This window comes from Nycticebus coucang, chromosome 9, assembly GCF_027406575.1.
Source record: "Nycticebus coucang isolate mNycCou1 chromosome 9, mNycCou1.pri, whole genome shotgun sequence".
Taxonomy (NCBI): domain Eukaryota; kingdom Metazoa; phylum Chordata; class Mammalia; order Primates; family Lorisidae; genus Nycticebus; species Nycticebus coucang.
This window is the reverse complement of record NC_069788.1, coordinates 54,294,072-54,306,878: the sequence shown is the minus strand read 5'-3', so window position 1 is coordinate 54,306,878 and position 12,807 is coordinate 54,294,072.

The window sequence follows — 12,807 nt, the reverse complement described above, 5'->3', positions numbered from 1 at the left end:
TGCCCTGGCACTCTATCCAGCATGACATCTTGAGGCTCTGTCTCCAAACAAACAAAAATAATAAATTCTGAAAAGCTCTAAGATGTAAAATATATATGTAGTTATATATTAGTTTGTGGGAATCCAAGACATTAATTCTTTTTTTTGTTGTTGTTTGTTTTGAGACAGAGTTTCAAGCTGTTGCTCTGGGTAGAGTGCTGTGGCATCATAGCTCACAGCAACCTCCAACTTGGGCTCAAGTGATCCTCTTGCCTTGGTTTTCCTATTGTAGTAGAGACAGGGTCTCACTTTTTGCTCAGGCTGGTCTTGAACTCGTGAGCTCAAGTAATCCACCCACCTTGGCCTCCCAGAGTGCTAGGATTACAAGCATGAGCCACCGTGCCTGGCTGGTTAAGACATCAATTCTAAGGTGATGGTTATACAACTGATTGACCCTGAACTATGCTTGTTCAGCCCCACTATGAAGCCAGCCACAAATTCTAAACATCTCAACAATTACTGACTGCGAGTCCATAGGGTGCATGTTAAGTTATAGATTCATTATCACACTCGGTCTTGAGTAGTATTTTTAAAATTACAAGACCCCTTACTTCAGATAAACTCTTATGTCACACCTTGAATAGAATCAGATGTGTTGACATATTGATTCCCTCAGTCCAAAGGGCAGCCAGGCAGGGCCTGGGGATATGCCGGAGCCTCTGGGGAGACCCCTTCCAGCACAGAGCAGTCTCATCTTTTGGTGCCAGTATGCTGTCTCATTGTGGAGCATTTGTACATTCAAGTAATACTACGTATACTACTTTGACTTGCTTTGATCTTTCACACTAGATCTCATTTTACCTCCATTTTATTGCTTTAAATTATTCTTTTCCCACAGACAGAGCTGCCTTTTCAAATGTGGGTTGAAGGACTAGAACATCTGTTAATGAGCAGCAAGCCTCCTGGTAATGTCTGTATCTGCTTAGAGGCATCATTAAAATGACCTCAGAACCATGACCGGAGCTAGACGAGACAGGAGGGAAATGCGGAATCAAACCAGATCTCAGTTACAAGACATGACAAGAATTTCAGAATAAAATTCATCCTTGATTCAAGATGGATAAAGGACTTAAACTTAAGGCATGAAACAATAAAAATCCTCCAAGAAAGCATAGGAAAAACACTGGAAGATATTGGCCTGGGGAAAGACTTCATGAAGAAGACTGCCATGGCAATTGCAACAACAACAAAAATAAACAAATGGGACTTCATTAAACTGAAAAGCTTCTGTACAGCTAAGGAGACAATAACCAAAGCAAAGAGACAACCTACACAATGGGAAAGGATATTTGCATATTTTCAATCAGACAAAAGCTTGATAACTAGGATCTATAGAGAACTCAAATTAATCCACATGAAAAAAGCCAACAATCCCTTATATCAATGGGCAAGAGACATGAATAGAACTTTCTCTAAAGACGACAGACAAATGGCTAACAAACACATGAAAAAAATGTTCATCATCCATCTCTATATATTAGAGAAATGCAAATCAAAACAACCCTGAGACATCATCTAACCCCAGTGAGAATGGCCCACATCACAAAATCTCAAAACTGCAGATGCTGGCGTGGATGTGGAGAGAAGGGAACACTTTTACACTGCTGGTGGGACTGTACAACCTTTCTGGAAGGAAGTATGGAGAAACCTCAAAACACTTAAGCTAGACCTCCCATTCGATCCCGCAATCCCATTACTGGGCATCTACCCAGAAGGAAAGAAATCCTTTTATCATAAGGACACTTGTACTAGACTGTTTATTGCAGCTTAATTTACAATCGCCAAAATGTGGAAACAGCCTAAATGCCCACCAACCCAGGAATGGATTAACAAGCTGTGGTATATGTATACCATGGAATACTGTTCAGCCATTAAAAAAAATGGAGACTTTACATCCTTCGTATTAACCTGGATGGACGTGGAAGACATTATTCTTAGTAAAGCATTACAAGAATGGAGAAGCATGAATCCTATGTACTCAATTTTGATATGAGGACAATTAATGACAATTATGGTTATGGGGGGGAACAGAAAGAGGGAAGGAGGGAGGTGGGTGGGGCCTTGGTGTGTGTCACACTTTATGGGGGCAAGACATGATTGCAAGAGGGACTTTACCTAACAATTGCAATCAGTGTAACCTGGCTTATTGTACCCTCAATGAATCCCCAACAATAAAAAAAAAAAAAAAAAAATTAAATAAAAAAAAGAAAAAGAAAAAAAATAAAATTCATCCTTAAATAAATTATTTTAATCTAATCAAACAACAATCTCAATTGAGTTGCCAAACTAACCTAGCCTTGACACTTATGTAATAATATGTCCTTGGGTCTCAGTGGACTTGGGCTGGGAATTCATCCCAGGTGAAGGGCAAGTGTTTGAAGACTTCCACCTGCTTCTCCTGGTTGAGAAGGAAATTGCCCTAGATGTCTCAGCTCAAGCTCTTGACCAAAATCTCTGATACGATATTGAGAAGACTGAATTGCTTCCTTTTGGAAGTGAATTAATCCTGAAAAGATCTAGAATTTAGTAGAGGAATGCTTTTGTAAAAATATTAGTTCTAATACTTTTGGTCTGTATTTGTGGATAAATTAATGTGCTATTTTAAGTGATATAATGTTTAGAATTTTTTCAATATATTAATTACATTATTTAATAGGTTAGCCTATAATACAGCAGTTCTCAAACTCTGGGTTGCGATCCACAGGAACTGTATTAAAGGGCCGCAACATTAGGAAAGTTGAGAACCACTGGTAATAGTTTTGCATTTAAAATGTGAAACATCATCATTGATTTGGACTTAGTTTGGGTTGAATTGTTCTAGATAATCTTACATAATTTGTAATGACTCCCCATAAGTATGTTCACTTATTAAGTTTATTGTGCTTATTTAAATACTTAGGAAGGTTTATTTGAAAGTCAGATAAACTGAGGAACTCAGAAAAATTGAAAATGGCCAGGCATGGTGGCTTATTTATGTAATCCCAGCACTTTGGGAGGCTGAGGCAGGAGGATTTCTTAAAGCCAGGCATTCAAGACTAGCCTGGGGGCAGCGCCTGGGGCTCAGTGGGTGGGGCGCCAGCCCCATATACAGAGGGTGGCGGGTTCAAGCCCACCCATCACCAAACTGCAACAAAAAAATAGCCAGGAGTTGTGGCAGGCACATAGTCCCAGCTATTTGGGAGGCTGAGGCAAGAGAATTGCCTAAGCCCAGGAGTTGGAGGTAGCTGTGAGCTGTAATGCCATGGCACTCTACCAAGGGTGATAAAATGAGACTCTGTCTCTGAAAACAAACAAACAAACAAACAAACAAACAAAGACTAGCCTGGGCAATGTAGCAAGAGTACCATCTCCACAAAAAAGAAAAAAATTTTTTTAACTAGCTGGGAGTGGTGGTTTGGACCTACAGTTCTAGACAATCAGGAGGCTGAGGTAGGAGCATAGTTTGAGTCCAAGAGTTCCAGGTTGCAGTGAGCTGGGACTCAGTTACTGAACCTGAGACAGTGAGATCCCATCTCTAAAACAACAACAACAAAAAATTCAAAATATTATGTTTATAAATGTCACTTGAAATACTTACGAAAATTTAAGTTTGGAAATGGAACCACACCATAATCAAAGGCTACCTAAAAGAGAAAATTAGGATTTTTGCATTTATTACTTCAATCAAATGTTAATTTTAAAAGCCAAAGTGATCATTTGTAAGAGTGTTTATAGAGACGCCAAAAAGTCTTAATAATGAAAAGATATCACATCCAAAGAGTTATTAAAACATTTGTTGTGGGGCAGCGCCTGTGGCTCAGTGAGTAGGGCGCCGGCCCCATATACCAAGGGTGGCGGGTTCAAACCCAGCCCCAGCCAAAACTGCAACAAAAAAATAGCCGGGCGTTGTGGCGGGCGCCTGTAGTCCCAGCTATTCGGGAGGCTGAGGCAGGAGAATCGCCTAAGCCCAGGAGTTGGAGGTTGCTGTGAGCTGTGTAACACCACAGCACTCTACCGAGGGCAATAAAAGTGAAACTGTCTCTACAAAAAAAAAAAAAAAATTTATTGTGAAAGAAAAATTTGTGAAATAAAAATTGTGTTAAAGGCCACGTGTGGTGGTGCATGCCTGTAATCCTAGCTCTCTGGGAGGCTTAGGGACATAGGTGCCTGCCACAACTCCAGAGGGGGAATCACCTGAGCTCAGGAGTTCAAAAGCAGCCTGAGCAAGAGTGAGACCCCCATTTCTACCAAACATAGAAAACTAACTGAGCACTGTGACAGGCACCTGTGATCCCAGTTACTGGGGAGGCTGAGGCAAGAGGATCACTTGAGCCCAAGAGTTGGAGGTTGCTGTGAGCAACCAGAGCACTGCACCTAGGGCGACAGAGTGAGAATCTGTCTCAAAAAAAAAAAAAATTGTGTTAAAAATGATAAATAATAATGTGTTTCGTGCAAAATAAATTAATCTTATCATTGCTTTATTATGAAATCAGTATTTTCATCATTAAAAATGAATTTCTGGGCAGTTCCTGTGGCTCAAGGAGTAGGGCGCCGGCCCCATATACTGAAGGTGGTGGGTTCAGAAGTGGTCCTGGCCAAAAAAAACTGCAAAAAAAAAAAGAAAAATTTCTTAGACCCACTGTTTCATTGATTTCTCAAGATTTAGAAATAATTATTTTCAGCTGAATTAAATAGGGCTGTATTTTTTAAAAATTTCTATTAGTTTCTGAAAGAGCAGCAAAATTCACAGGACTGAAAATTTAACCTCATTTTGGATGAAAACTGGGATCTTATATTTAAGTAAGAAGGACATCCATTCTTCCTTATTTATTTCAGTCTCTCAGACACATTAGGAGTAGAAGGGATAGATAGAGTTAAGTTCAGCCTCCCCTATTTGCAGTGAGAAAGCCTGAGATCAGAAATGTTAGCTAATTTGAGCAAAGGTTAAATATATGGTGAGAGACACAATGTAGTGTCCTTGATGGAATTTGGTGTCAGAAACCCTGTTGGGGTTTTGTGAGGGTTTTTGTTGTTGTTGTTGTTGTTTTTGAGACAGAGCCTCAAGCTGTCCCCCTGGGTTGAGTGCTATGACATCATAGCTCACAGCAACCTCCAACTCCTGGGCTCAAGCAATTCTCCTGCCTCTGTCTCCCAAGTAGCTGGAACTACAGGTGGCCGCCACAACGCCCGGCTAGCTTTTGGTTGCAGCCACCATTGTTGTTTGACAGGCCCAGGCTAGATTTGAACCCTCTAGCTCAGGTGTATGTGGCTGGCGCCTTATCTGCTTGAGCCACAGGCGCTGAGCCTGTTTTTTTTTTTTTTTTTTGACATAGAGTCTCACTATGTCACCCTCAGTATGAGTGCTGTAGCGTCCCAGCTCACAGCAACCTCAAACTCTTGGACTTAAGTGATTCTCTTACCTCAGCCTCCTAAGTAGCTGAGATTACAGGCACCTGCCACAACATCTGGCTATTTGTTGTTGTTTTTAGCTGACCCAGGCTGGGTTTGAACCTGCTAGCCTGTGAGTGTCTGTGGCCAGTGCCATAACCATTGAGCTACAGGCGCGGCCCAGTATTTTTGAGTTTTTTTTTTTTCTTTTAGAATTAAAAACAAAAACATATTTATTTCCTAATAACAAACATTTATTGCATTATTTAAATATTTTAATATGGGTGGCACCTGTGGCTCAGTGTGTAGGGCGCTGGCCCCATATACTGAGGGTGGCGGGTTCAAACCCGGCCCTGGCCAAACTGCAACAAAAAAGAGCCAGGCGTTGTGGTGGGCGCCTGTAGTTCCAGCTACTCTGGAGGCTGAGGCAAGAGAATCGCTTAAGCCCAGGAGCTGGAATTTGTTGTGAGCTATGTCGCCACGGCACTCTACTAAGGGTGATCAAGTGAGACTCTGTCTCTAAAAATATATATATATATAAATATTTCAATATGTATTACATTCATTTATTTCTTTTTTTTTTTTTATTAAACCATAGCTGTGTACATTAGTATGATCATGGGGCACCATACACTTGGTTCATATATCGTTTGACACATTTTCATCACATTAGTTAACATAGCTTTTGTAGCATTTTCTTAGTTATTTTGCTAAGACCTTTACATTCCACATTTACTAGGATTCACATATACCCTTGTAAGATGCACCGCAGGTGTAATCCCATTAATCCCCCTTCTTCCCCCTCCCTCCCCACTCCCTCCCCTCCCTTTCCCCTTTCTCCCTATTCTTAGGTTATAACTGGGATATAGCTTTCATGTGAAGGTCCTACATTAGTTTCATAATAAGGGTGAGTACATTGGGTACTTTTTCTTCCATTCTTGAGACACTTTACTAAGAAGAATGTGTTCCAGCTCCATCCATGTAAACATGAAAGAGGTAAAGTCTCCATCTTTCTTTAAGGCTGCATAATATTCCATGGTGTACATATACCACAATTTATTGATCCATTCGTGGATCGATGGGCACTTGGGCTTTTTCCATGACTTAGCAATTATGAATAGGGCTGCAATAAATATTCTGATACAAATATCTTTGTTATGGTGTGATTTTTGGTCTTCTGGGTATCTGCCCAGTAGGGGGATTACAGGATTGAATGGCAGATCTATTTTGAGATCTTTAAGTGTTCTCCATATCTCTTTCCAAAAGGAATGTATTAATTTGCATTCCCACCAGCAGTGCAAAAGTGTTCCCTTTTCTCCACATCCACGCCAACATCTCTGGTCTTGGGATTTTGTGATATAGGCTAGTCTCACTGGAGTTAGATGATATCTCAAAGTAGTTTTGATTTGCATTTCTCTGATGATTAAAGATGATGAGCATTTTTTCATATGTCTGAAGGCCGCGCGCCTGTCTTCTTCAGAGAAGTTTCTCTTCAAGTCCCTTGCCCAGCCTGCAATGGGATCCCTTGTTCTTTTCTTGCTAATGCGTTTGAGTTCTCTGTGGATTCTGGTTATTAAACCTTTGTCGGAGACATAACCTGCAAATATCTTCTCCCATTCTGAAGGCTGTTTGCTTGCTTTACTTACTGTGTTCTTGGCTGTGCAGAAGCTTTTTAGTTTGATCAAGTCCCAATAGTGTATTTTTGAAGCAGCTTCAATTGCCCGGGGGGTCTTTCTCATAAAAAACTCGCCCAACCCAATTTCTTCAAGGGTTTTCCCTACACTCTCTTCTAGTATTTTTATAGTTTCATGTCTTAGGTTTAAATCTTTAATCCAGTGAGAGTCTATCTTGGTTAATGGTGAGAGGTGTGGGTCCAGTTTCAGTCTTCTACAGGTTGCCAGCCAGTTCACCCAGCACCATTTGTTAAATAGGGAATCTTTTCCCCACTGAATGTTTTTAATTGGCTTGTCAAAGATTAAATAATGGTAAGTAGCTGGATTCATCTCTTGGTTCTCTATTCTGTTCCAGACATCTACTTCTCTGTTTTTGTGCCAGTACCATGCTGTTTTGATCACTATCGATTTGTAGTATAGTCTGAGGTCTGGTAGCGTGATTCCTCCTGCTTTGTTTTTATTTTTGAGTAATGTCTTGGCTATTCGAGGTTTTTTCTGATTCCATATAAAACGAAGAATTATTTTTTCAAGATCTTTAAAGTATGACAGTGGAGCTTTAATGGGGATTGCATTGAAATTATATATTGCTTTGGGTAGTATGGACATTTTAACAATGTTGATTCTTCCCAACCATGAGCATGGTATATTTTTCCATTTGTTAACATTCTCAGCTATCTCTTTTCTTAGAGTTTCATAGTTCTCTTTATATAGATCTTTCACGTCCTTTGTTAGATAAACTCCCAAGTATTTCATCTTCTTTGGCACTACTGTGAATGGGATAGAGTCCTTAATTGTTTTTTCAACTTGACTATTGTTGGTATATATAAAGGCTACCGATTTATGAATGTTGATTTTGTAACCTGAGACACTGCTGTATTCCTTAATCACTTCTAAGAGTTTTGTAGTAGAGTCCCTAGTATTTTCCAGATATACAATCATATCATCTGCGAAGAGTGAAAGTTTGATCTCTTCTGACCCTATGTGGATACCCTTGATCGCCTTTTCTTCCCTAATTGCGGTGGCTAAAACTTCCATTACAATGTTAAAGAGCAATGGAGACAATGGGCAGCCTTGTCTGGTTCCAGATCTAAGTGGAAATGATTCCAATTTGACTCCATTCAATATGATATTGGCTGTGGGTTTGCTGTAGATGGCCTCTATCAGTTTAAGAAATGTCCCTTCTATACCAATTTTCTTAAGTGTTCTAATCATGAATGGATGTTGGATGTTATCAAAAGCTTTTTCTGCATCAATTGAGAGAATCATATGGTCTTTGTTTTTTAATTTGTTTATGTGCTGGATTACATTTATAGATTTACGTATATTGAACCAGCCTTGAGACCCTGGGATAAAACCGACTTGGTCATGATGTATGATTTGTTTGATATGTTGCTGGATTCTGTTTGTTAGGATCTTGTTGAATATTTTTGCATCTATATTCGTTAGTGATATTGGTCTATAATTTTCTTTTCTTGTTGGGTCTTTTCCTGGTTTGGGGATCAAGGTGATGTTTGCTTCATAGAATGTGTTGGGTGGTCTTCCTTCTTTTTCTACCTTTTGGAACAGGTTGAGTAGTATAGGTACTAATTCCTCTTTAAAGGTTTGGTAGAATTCTGACGTGAAACCATCTGGTCCCGGGCTTTTCTTTTTGGGAAGATTTTGTACGGTTGATGATATTTCTGAACTTGATATGGACCTGTTCAACATTTCCACTTGTTTTTGATTAAATCTTGGAAGGTGACGTGTTTCCAAGTAACGGTCGATTTCCTTCAGATTTTCGTATTTCTGAGAGTATAGTTTCTTGTAATATTCATTAAGGATTTTTTGGATTTCTGAGGAGTCTGTTGTTATTTCATCTTTGTTATTTCTGATTGATGAGATTAGAGATTTTACTCTTTTTTTCCTGATTAGGTTGGCCAAAGGTTTATCTATTTTGTTGACCTTTTCAAAAAACCAGCTTTTTGATTTATTGATCTGTTGTATTATTCTTTTGTTTTCAATTTCATTTAGTTCTGCTCTGATTTTGGTTATTTCTTTTCTTTTACTGGATTTGAGGTTGGATTGTTCTTCCATTTCCAGTCTCTTGAGATGTCCCATTAAGTTGCTTACTTCCTCTTTTTCCGTTCTCCTGAGGAAGGCTTGCAGTGCTATAAATTTCCCTCGTAGAACTGCCTTTGCTGTGTCCCAGAGGTTCTGATAGTTCGTGTCTTCATTGTCATTTTGTTCCAGAAATTTGGCAATTTCCTTCTTGATCTCATCTCTGACCCAGCTATCATTCAGCATAAGGTTATTTAACTTCCATGTTTTTGTATGTGTATGCAGATTCCTGTTGTTACTCATCTCAAGTTTTATTCCATGATGGTCCGAGAAGATGCATGGAATAATTTCTATTCCTTTAAATTTGCTGAGGTTAGACTTGTGACCTAAGATGTGATCGATTCTGGAGTAAGTTCCGTGGGCTGATGAGAAGTATGTGTATTCAGTTTTGTTGGGATGAAATGTTCTGTAGATGTCAGCTAAATCTAAATGCTGGATGGTTAGATTTAAATCTAGAATTTCTTTGCTCAGCTTTTTGTTGGAGGATCGATCCAGCACTGCCAAAGGAGTGTTAAAATCTCCGACTATTATAGAGTTGGAGGAAATCAAGTTGCTCATGTCTGTTAGAGTTTCTCTTATAAATTGAGGTGCATTCTGGTTGGGTGCATAGATATTAATAATTGAAATCTCATCATATTGAGTCTTACCCTTAACAAATATGAAGTGACCATTTTTGTCCTTCCTTACTTTTGTTGGTTTAAAGCCTATTGTGTCCGCAAATAAAATTGCAACTCCTGCTTTTTTCTGGATACCATTTGCCTGAAATATGGATGACCATCCTTTCACCCTGAGTCTGTATTTGTCTTTTAAGTTAAGATGTGACTCTTGTATGCAACAAATGTCTGGCCTGAGTTTTTGTATCCAGTCACCTAACCTATGTCTCTTTAGAGGGCAGTTTAAGCCATTCACATTAATGGAGAGCATTGATAAGTTTGGTGAAATTTGGGGTATTGAGTTTTTTGAAAGTCCAGTGGGCATTTTTAATCCTTTTGCCATTGTGGAAGTTAGAGTTTGATCAGACATTCATTTATTTCATTTAAACTCAAGAACAACCTAGTGAAGTGGGTGGTATCCTCATTTTACAGATGGGAAAATTAAAACTCAAAGAGGTTAAGATACTTATCCAAAGCCAGAATTTGAAAATGTACATTTAGAAGAACTGGTTTTAAGATCGCCCTTATCAGGGCCAGGTGCGGTGGCTCACACCTGTAATCCCAGCACTCTGGGAGGCCATGGCAGGTGGATTGCTTGAGCTCACCAGCTTAAGACCAACCTGAGCAAGGATGAGACCCTGTCTTTACTAAAAATAGCAAAAACTAGCCGGCATGTTGTGGCAGGCACCTGTGGTCCCAGCTACTTGGGAGACTGAGGCAAGAGGATCACCTGAGCCCAAGAGTTTGAGGTTGCTGTGAGCTATGATGCCACAGAACTCTACTGAGGATAACAAAGTGAGATGCTGTCTCAAAAATATAAAAATAAATAAATGAATGAAAAGAAAAAGGAAAGGCTCTGTACCCATAGCACAGTGGTTACGGTGCCAGCCACATACACCGAGGGAAGCGGGTTCGAGCCTGGCCCAAGCCTGCTAAACAACGATGACAATTGCAACAAGAAAATAGCCAGGCGTTATGGTGGGCGCCTATAGTCCCAGCTACTTGGGAGGCTGAGGCAAGAGAATTGCTTAAGCCTAAGAGTTTGAGGTTGCTGTGAGCTGTGACGCCAAGGCACTCTACTAAGGGCAACATAGTGAGACTCTGTCTCAAAAAGGAAAAAAAAAAGAAAAGAAAAAGAAAAGAGAAGAAAAGTTACATGTTATTAGTTAACAACAGGGCAAAACCTGATTCTCAATGATATTTTGCTGACTAATAATTGTTTTCTACTTTCAAATGATTTTATTATCTGCCTTTGCTCATTTTTACCTATTTTCTGCCTTTCTCCACTTTTAGCCATAGTGGCCAATATTTATTGAATTTGCATCTTGCTCCTTGCACCATTTAAGTATCATATAGGGTAAGGCATGTGAAAATTTGGCTCATGCTATGCAGGGACTTGTTATGATGAGAAATGCAGAGACAAACTGAAATTCTGATCTGCTATTACTTCCTTCACCTTTCTACACCTCAGATTTTCCATCTATGAAATGAGTAATAATACCTCTACATGAAACATCATATAAAGACTTTAGCACAATACCTAGTAGAAGTGAATAAATACCATTTGCAATAGCATTGATGAATCCTAGTAAGAGCAATTATCAGGGTACTGAAGCTAAACAACTCCCAGAGGACTGGAAGAAGTTCAATTTCTGACCACACAGAGCAAGATGTCCTTGTTGAACACCCAATATATTTACTAAAGACCCCAGGAAAGCTGCACCTTAGGAGCAGAGCTAAGGTAGCTAGCTAGTGGTAAAGGCCACTCTAGATCAACCCTAACAAATCTGCTTGGATTTGTACAATTTTATGCAAACAATTGTATAAAAACAACTTTTGAGACAGAAGCAGTGACACATGTCTGTGGTCTCAGCTACTTAGGAGGCTGAGGTTGGAGGATAATTTGAGCCCAGGAGTTTGAATCTAGCCTAGGCAACATAGCAAGACCCTGCCTAAAAATAAAGGAAAAGGAGGGAAGGGAAGGGGAAAAGAGAGAAGGGGAGGGGAGGGGAAAAAAGGAAGGAAGGAAGGAAGAGAGGGGAGGGAGGGAAAGAAGGAACCCAGTCTTTGAAAAGATCAAGCTGATTAATAAGCTGAAATCTCAAATACTGTTACTTTGAAAAAAATATAATGAAGTCCAGGCACTAAATAATATAACCTTCACAATGTCCAGTATCCAACCAAAGATTCTCATGCAATGAAGCAAGAAAATATGACCCAAAAACAAAAACAGAAAAATGAGAGAGAGAGAGAGAGAGAGAGAGAGAGAATGAGAAAATATGTGTGTATTTTAAGCAAACAAAAGCAACCAAATGGCAAATCTAGTATTCAATTAAGATCAAGATATCCTTGGAGGGAGGTGCAGTGGGATGAGAAAGGTACATCTAGGTAATTATAAGTTACTAGTAATCTGGTTCTTGACTTGAATGTTGTTCGTGATATTATTAAAATAAAGGTACTGTAAATGGATCAAGGATGGTGGTGTATAACCAACCAAGGTTATAATTGACCCATTCTATGCATCTGAAGTGCTAGGGACAGGGCTAGGGCAAGGTGTCCCAAGGAACACACTGTCCTCCAGTTCCATCATGTTCCAAGTTTCTAGAGCATGAAGAGAGGCCAATTGGAACATGGATGAACTGGAGGACAGTGTATTCAGTGAAATAAGCCAAGAACAGAAATTTAAACACTGCATGTTCTCACTCATATGTGAAAGCTAAAAAAAGTTGATCCCCTAGAAGCAAAAAAAATGAAACAGAAGATACTAGAGCCTGGGAAAGGTAGGGGCAGGAAGGGATAGGGGGAGACTTGCTAAAGGGTAGAAAATTACAGCTAGATAAGAAGGAATAAGTTCCAGGCAGTACATGTGGCTCAAAGGGGTAGGGCACCGGCCCCATATGCTGAAGGTGGTGGGTTCAAACCCAGCTCCGGCCCAAAACTGCAAAAAGAAAGAAAGAAATGCTTTTTAAAAAAAAGAA